Here is an 8,549-nt window from a genome sequence, read left to right as displayed (position 1 = left end):
ATTCATAAAACACTTACATTTTTACTGCGTGGGGCAGATTTAGGTCTCATATAGTTAATTAAATAAATGGAAAAAGGGACAGTCCTATAGTATATGCAGAGGTGTCAGAATCCTCCCTTATACTAATGTTACAGCACCATGTTTTCGTGTATGCAAAGATTTGATGTTTATAGTCATCTGCCATTAACTGGTCCAAAAACAGCAAATTAAGATTACCTTTCTATAAAGAGAATGCTGAGTGATTAGTTTACAAAGATTATTTCAACAGCATAAAAATAATTGTAATTCAGTCCCTAGATTATTCTATTTCCACCCAAATTTACCCTCATCCAAAGTCAAAAGCCTTGAATTAATTCTCGTTAATTTCAATACACTATTCTGTTGATGCAGCATGGGAAACAATCATTTTGTTAGGAAGTGGCTTAGGTAGTCATCCTATAAACTTGCATGAGAGCTCATAACCATCCTACACAGGCTGGTATTGTTTAGGTGCTTTATCTCACTGTCTATCCCACCACTTTCCTAAACTGAAACAGCTAAACTTTTCCCTTTAACACCCCTTGCCCATCACACAGGGTCTGCCCCTGTCCATCCTGCTATATGGCCAAGTCTAAAAAATCCCTATTTTTGCATGTTTTTAAGCATCGAGATAGGTCTGCTCTGATGCCCCTCCCAATGTTATTGCATTCTATGCTAAAACAATTTCACACAAGTTTTTGCCTGATTTATTTAGTTATCTAATTCAAGAGTTTTGACCACTGGACGATCAAACAACTTTTTTTTCCAGTGTTTCCATTCATGAACAGTAATAGGCTAACAATAAAACAGTTTCAATGTTTAATAAAACAGTTAAAATATAGCTGATATGATAATCCAAATGCCCATTAATGATGGTAATTATACCAATATATGTTCATAAATGTTAATTATAAAAGTTATATGAATTTAATAAACTACACACATCAGGAATTTAATGGGACAGAGTACAGTAAATGTACAGATATTGATTAAACAATCTAATATAATACTTTTAAAAAACTTTCCTAGAACACCCCATTTAGTAGTGTCGATGAGGTGAGGCTGGGGTGCCAATTGAAATGAGCAGAGAAAGCATGAAAAGTGGACCTGCTGCACAGCCAATCAAATAACATAATGGTTCTCGCTCAGCAATTACGTCTATGACACAAGGGAAAATAATAATATGAAAAGCTTGGTTTCTAATGGGTTAGTGGCGAAGGGACAGTAAAGTCTTTTTTGTTTTGTTTTTTTAAGCAACACTTATTGATCAGATTATCTTTTAACTGCAGTCACAGTAAATTCTGTTCTGACACTACTATCTGGGCTTATATTTAGTGCAGCACATCGTTAGTGGTGACATTATTGGGGTACCCCACACATAAACAGAGCAATACACATGTGGGGAGTTAGCAGCACTCTTACAAATGTCTGAAATCTATGCTTTGGGGTTAAGTTAACCACAATAATTTAATACTAAATTGTACCCAGACGGACTGGGTAAACTGACTATTTGCTAAACAAAAGCAAAATAATATATTTTTAGTGTACAATGTCCCTTTGATGCAAAAAAAGTCCTTATATTGAGGATTTTTTTTTTATATTCTTGTGAGTAATGTCATTCTTCAGCAACAAAGTAGTGTTAAATCTTACCATTGAACAATTAGTTCTTAAGGTCCACTTGCCCTTCTTGTTAGCTTTTACTTAATCTTTTTTCATGCAAAAATGTGTTTCATATATTTAAATGATGATATTTTTTCAGTTTTCTGTCCCTTTAAGTGAAAAAAAAAATATTTATTCAAATACAATAGGCAGTCATTATCAATATTGATTTAACTAGTCACCATGTTTTACATTTGGTTCAGTCACATATATTTTGTATGCTTGATTTCCTGTGAAAACCCAATGCATGGATTGTTGAAAATGCCCCCACACCTCCAGTCTGTTATGTCAACAACCTCAGGAACAGTCAAATCTGCCCTTAACCTCCCAACATGCTCCACACCATCTAGACTAGAGTTGTTGTTGAATGAAATATATAAATGTGATTAGCTTTGTAGAAATATGCATTTCCAATCGCCTAGATTACGAGTTTTGTCGGTAAAGACCCACGGTGCAAGCTAGGCTTTTTTTTCCAGCGCACCCTTAAGCCAATGCTGGTATTACGAGTTGTCTGAATGGCTGCCTTAGCCTCAGAAAAGGGAGCATGGAGCATAATTTAGCTTCCCTTCAACTCTCAATACCAGCGTTGCCTACGGTAGCGGTAAGCTGGAAAAACGTGCTTGTGCACGATATCCCCATAGGAAACAATGGGGCTGAGCTGGCTGAAAATAAACCTAACACCTGCAAAAAAGCAGCGTTCAGCTTCTAACGCAGCCCCATTGTTTCCTATGGGGAAACACTTTCTAAGTCTACACCTAACACCCTAACATGAACCCCGAGTCTAAACACCCCTAACCTTACACTTATTAACCCCTAATCTGCCGCCCCCGCTATCGCTGACACCTGCATTTTATTATTAACCCCTAATCTTCGGCTCTGGACACCGCTGCAACCTACATTATCCCTATGAACCCCTAATCTGCTGCCCCTAACATCGCCGACACCTACCTACAATTATTAACCCCTAATCTGTCGACCGGACCTCGCCGCCACTATAATAAATGTATTAACCCCTAAACCACCGCAGTCCCGCCTCGCAAACACTATAATAAATTTTATTAACCCCTAATCTGCCCTCCCTAACATCACCGCCACCTACCTACAATTATTAACCCCTAATCTTCCGCCCCCAACGTCGCCGCTACTATAATAAATGTATTAACCCCTAAACCTAAGTCTAACCCTAACCCCCCTAACTTAAATATAATTTAAATTAAATGAAATAAATTTACTATCATTAAATAAATTAATTCTATTTAAAACTAAATACTTACCTATAAAATAAACCCTAATATAGCTACAATATAACTAATATTTATTTTATTTTTATTTTACAGGCAAGTTTGTATTTATTTTAACTAGGTACAATAGCTATTAAATAGTTAATAACTATTTAACAGCTACCTAGTTAAATTAATTACAAAATTACCTGTAAAATAAATCCTAACCTAAGCTACAAATACACCTAACACTACACTATCTATAAATTAATTAAATAAATTAACTACAATTAGCTAAACTAAAATAAAATTAAATAAACTAAACTATAGTACAAAAACAAACACTAAATTACAAAAAATAAAAAAATATTACAAGAAATTTAATCTAATTACACCTAATCTAGTCCCCCTAATAAAATAACAAAGCCCCCCAAAATAATAAAATTCCCTACCCTATCCTAAATTAAAAAGTAATCAGCTCTTTTACCAGCCCTTAAAAGGGCTTTTTGCGGGGCATTGCCCCAAAGTAATCAGCTCTTTTACCTGTAAATAAAAATACAATCCCCCCCAACATTACAACCCACCAGCCACATACCCCTACTCTAAAACCCACCCGATCCCCCCTTAAAAAAACCTAACACTACCCCCCTGAAGATCACCCTACCTGGAGCCGTGTTCACCCAGCTGGGTACCGATGGGCCAGAAGTGGACATCTGGAGCGGCAGAGGTCTTCATCCGATCGGGGCAGAAGAGGTCCTCCAAGCGGCAGATGTCTTCATCCAAGCGGCATCTTCAATCTTCAATCAACCGGAGGGAAGCGCAGCCATCTTGAATCCATCCGACGGGGAGCCATCCTCTTCGTACGATTTCCTAAGTCCGAATGAAGGTTCCTTTAAATGACGTCATCCAAGATTGCGTCCCTCGAATTTCGATTGGCTGATAGGATTCTATCAGCCAATCGGAATTAAGGTAGGAAAAATCCGATTGGTTGACCTCGCATTCTATTGGCTCATCCAATCAGCCAATCAGATTGAAGTTCAATCCGATTGGCTGATTACATCAGCCAATCGGATTTTTCCTACCTTAATTCCGATTGGCTGATAGAATCCTATTAGCCAATCGGAATTCGAGGGACGCCATCTTGGATGACGTCATTTAAATCTGCCGCTTAGAGGACCTCTTCTGCCCCGATCGGATGTCCACTTCTGGCCCATCGGTGCCCGGCTGGGTGAACACGGCTCCAGGTAGGGTGATCTTCATGGGGGGTAGTGTTAGGTTTTTTAAGGGGGGATCGGGTGGGTTTTAGAGTAGGGGTATGTGGGTGGTGGGTTGTAATGTTGGGGGGGGATTGTATTTTTATTTACAGGTAAAAGAGCTGATTACTTTGGGGCAATGCCCCGCAAAAAGCCCTTTTAAGGGCTGGTAAAAGAGCTGATTAATTTTTAATTTAGGATAGGGTAGGGCATTTTATTATTTTGGGGTTTTTTGTTATTTTATTAGGGGGCTTAGATTAGGTGTAATTAGATTAAAATTCTTGTAATATTTTTTTATTTTTTGTAATTTAGTGGGTTTTTTTGTACTATAGTTTAGTTTATTTAATTTTATTTTAGTTTGGCTAATTGTAGTTAATTTATTTAATTAATTTATTGATAGTGTAGTGTTAGGTGTATTTGTAACTTAGGTTAGGATTTATTTTACAGGTAATTTTGTAATTATTTTAACTAGGTAGCTATTAAATAGTTATTAACTATTTAATAGCTATTGTACCTAGTTAAAATAAATACAAACTTGCCTGTAAAATAAAAATAAATCCTAAAATAGCTACAATGTAACTATTAGTTATATTGTAGCTATATTAGGGTTTATTTTATAGGTAAGTATTTAGTTTTAAATATTATTAATAATTTAATGATAGTAAATTTATTTAGTTTAATTTAAATTATATTTAAGTTAGGGGGTGTTAGGGTTAGGGTTAGACTTAGGCTAAGGGGTTAATACATTTATTATAGTAGCGGTGACGTTGGGGGCGGGAGATTAGGGGTTAATAATTGTAGGTAGGTGGCGGTGATGTTAGGGAGGGCAGATTAGGGGTTAATAAAATTTATTATAGTGTTTGCGAGGCGGGACTGCGGCGGTTTAGGGGTTAATATATTTATTATAGTGGCGGCGAGGTCCGGTCGGCAGATTAGGGGTTAATAATTGTAGGTAGGTGGCGGCGACGTTGGGGGGGCAGATTATGGGGTAATTAATATAATATAGGTGTCGGCGATGTTAGGGGCAGCAGATTAGGGGTTCCTAAGTATAATGTAGGTTGCGGCGGTGTCCGGAGCGGGAGATTATGGGTTAAAAAAAAATATTATAGTGTTTGCGATGTTGGAGGGGGCACGGTTTAGGGGTTCATAGGTAGTTTATGGGTGTTAGTATACTTTATAGCACAGTAGTTAAGAGCTTTATGTTCCGGCGTTAGCCCATAAAACTCTTAACTACTGACTTTTTTTTGCGGTTGGAGTCTTGTCAGTAGAGGCTCTACCGCTCACTTCTTCCTAGACTCGTAATACCAGCATTAGGCAAATCCCATTGAAAAGATAGGATACGCAATTGACGTAAGGGGATCTGCGGTAGCCTCGAGTCGCGGAAAGAAAGTGAGCGGTAGACCCTTTCCTGCCTGACTCGTAATACCAGCGTTAGATAAAAAGCAGTATTAGGACCCCTTAACACTGCTTTTTAAGGCTAACGCAGAACTCGTAATCTCGCCTTATGTGTTTCAATACCCATTTATATAATCAGTTTCAACTTAAAAAAATATTCAATTCAGTTTTATATATGAATAGTATATATCAGCAATTGGTTATGATTGGTATCAAGTTAAATTTTAGTTCTTCAAAATTTTTCTCAGATATGAAAGTTCATAATCATGTAGTTTACAATTTGTGTTTAATGTCCCGTTAAATTTTGTTAGCAACATTTATAGGGCTTTGCTACTTTACAGCAAAATAATGATATACCTTTTAAACAGCCTCTTGAATATGTGTTTTTTCTCTATTGTTTTGGCCTATTATAGCCAAAGTAAAATAGTCACTATGTAGCATGTTGCAGGTTTCACTCGGAATTTTCCGGCATTAAAGGGATTAATCAGTTAGCTTTTAAGGTTAATATTTCCTTTAGTTTAGAGATAATCCTCCCACCTAGCACCTCCCACCCCTGATCCAATCCCTTCCAAACAGTTCTCTTCCCTCCTCCCCTGCCCACTGGTCACCACCATCTTATTTGCTGGAAGACAGTCTGCCAGTATACAGTTTAGGGATTTTATTTATATTTTTTATTTTATTTTATTTTTTATATTTCTGTAGTGTAGATACCTCCTTGATCCCCCAAAACAACTTTCTAACCCTCCTTCAACTCACTGCTCCCTGCCAATGCTCCCACTCAGCACCAATGGAGGATTGTTACAGAGAGTGACACAGACAGTGTCACTCTCTGTAACAATCAGCGATCTGGCTTCATATGAAGGCAAATGCCTTCTACCCCCTGGTTGAGGCTCCTGTTGTCTAACCTGACAGCAGGGACCACAACATGCACTTCTGTGTTGGACGTAGGTACTATGTCAACACAGTACGCTGGGCAAAGTAGAGTGTGACGTAGTACCTACATCCATATGTCGCAAGGGGTTAAACTGTAATCTATCTGAATTTTTTGTATTGAATAATGCAGCTTTGTTTTATAAATATTTATATTTTTATACCTTTCCTCTTTACTGATGTCCTTGTCCTCTAAAACAAAAGGCTCATTGCTAGACAATCCCATTCCAGAACTTATTTATGGGGTATGAATTTACATTGTTGTTTACACATTTGCAGAAAGAGAAAAAAGAAACTTTCTCTTCTCTTATGGTGGTTTAGCACTGATTCTGTACGGCTGATTAAAAGGATAGAAAGGTCAAAATTAATTTGAAAAAGAAGCATTTCTGCAATTTGCTTCCATTAGTAAAAATGCTTCTACTAAAAGTTATTACTGTTTTTTCTGCAGCATACGTAAATATGCTATGAGGCCCCATGCACCACTATTGAAACACTGCACCTTCTCAAGAGTCAGCAGTGGCTTGTAAGACATAAATTAAGTATTCACAGAAGCAATAAACGCCACTGCCACCTCTCTGAGCACACATTCCGCTAGATTTAGAGTTCTGCGGCCAAAGGGGTGCGTTAGCTAAGCGTGTATTTTTTCCCCCGCACCTTTTAAATACCGCTGGTATTTAGAGTTCACAGAAGGGCTGCGTTAGGCTCAAAAAAGGGAGTGTAGAGCATAATTTACCGCCACTGCAACTCTAAATACCAGCGGTGCTTACGGACGCGGCCAGTGACGCGGCCAACGTTTATAATGTTTGTAAATTATTTTTTTATTTTTTGTAACTTAATTCTTTTTTTATTTTTTGTACTTTAGTTAGTTTATTTAATTGTATTTATTTGTAGGTATTTGTATGTAATTAATTTATTGATAGTGTAGTGTTAGGTTTAATTGTAGATAATTGTAGGTATTTTATTTAATTAATTTATTGATAGTGCAGTGTTAGGTTTAATTGTAACTTAGGTTAGGATTTATTTTACAGGTAATTTTGTAATTATTTTAACTAGGTAGCTATTAAATAGTTATTGTACCTGGTTAAAATAAATAACAAGTTACCTGTAAAATAAATATTAATCCTAAAATAGCTACAATATAATTATAATTTATATTGTAGCTATATTAGGGTTTATTTTACAGGTAAGTATTTAGCTTTAAATAGGAATAATTTATTTAATAAGAGTTAATTTATTTTGTTAGAATAAAATTATATTTAACTTAGGGTGGTCTTAGGGTTAGGGTTAGACTTAGCTTTAGGGGTTAATAAATTTATTAGAGTAGCGGTGAGGTCCGGTCGGCAGATTAGGGGTTAATACTTGAAGTTAGGTGTCGGTGATGTTAGGGAGGGCAGATTAGGGGTTAATACTATTTATTATAGGGTTATTGAGGCGGGAGTGAGGCGGATTAGGGGTTAATAACTTTATTATAGTAGCGGTGAGGTCCAGTCGGCAGATTAGGGGTTAATAATTGTAGGTAGGTGGCGGCGACGTTGGGGGTGGCAGATTAGGGGTTAATAAATATAATATAGGGGTCGACGGTGTTAGGGGCAGCAGATTAGGGGTACATAGGGATAATGTAGGTTGCGGCGGTGTGCGGTCGGCAGATTAGGGGTTAAAAAAAATTATTAGAGTGGCGGCGATGTGGGGGGGCCTCGGTTTAGGGGTACATAGGTAGTTTATGGGTGTTAGTGTACTTTAGAGCACAGTAGTTAAGAGCTTTATGAACCAGCGTTAGCCCAGAAAGCTCTTAACTCCTGGCTTTTCTCTGCGGCTGGAGTTTTGTCTTTAGATTTCTAACGCTCACTTCAGCCAAGACTCTAAATACCGGCGTTAGGAAGATCCCATTGAAAAGATAGGATACGCAAATGGCGTAGGGGGATCTGCGGTATGGAAAAGTCGTGGCTGGAAAGTGAGCGTTAGACCCTTTCCTGACTGACTCTAAATACCAGCGAGCGGCCAAAACCAGCGTTAGGAGCCTCTAACACTGATTTTGACGGCTAACGCAGAACTCTAAATCTAGGCGATTGTGTTT

Source organism: Bombina bombina, chromosome 1, assembly GCF_027579735.1.
Source record: "Bombina bombina isolate aBomBom1 chromosome 1, aBomBom1.pri, whole genome shotgun sequence".
In the NCBI taxonomy this organism is placed as follows: domain Eukaryota; kingdom Metazoa; phylum Chordata; class Amphibia; order Anura; family Bombinatoridae; genus Bombina; species Bombina bombina.
This window is presented reverse-complemented; position numbering follows the sequence as displayed.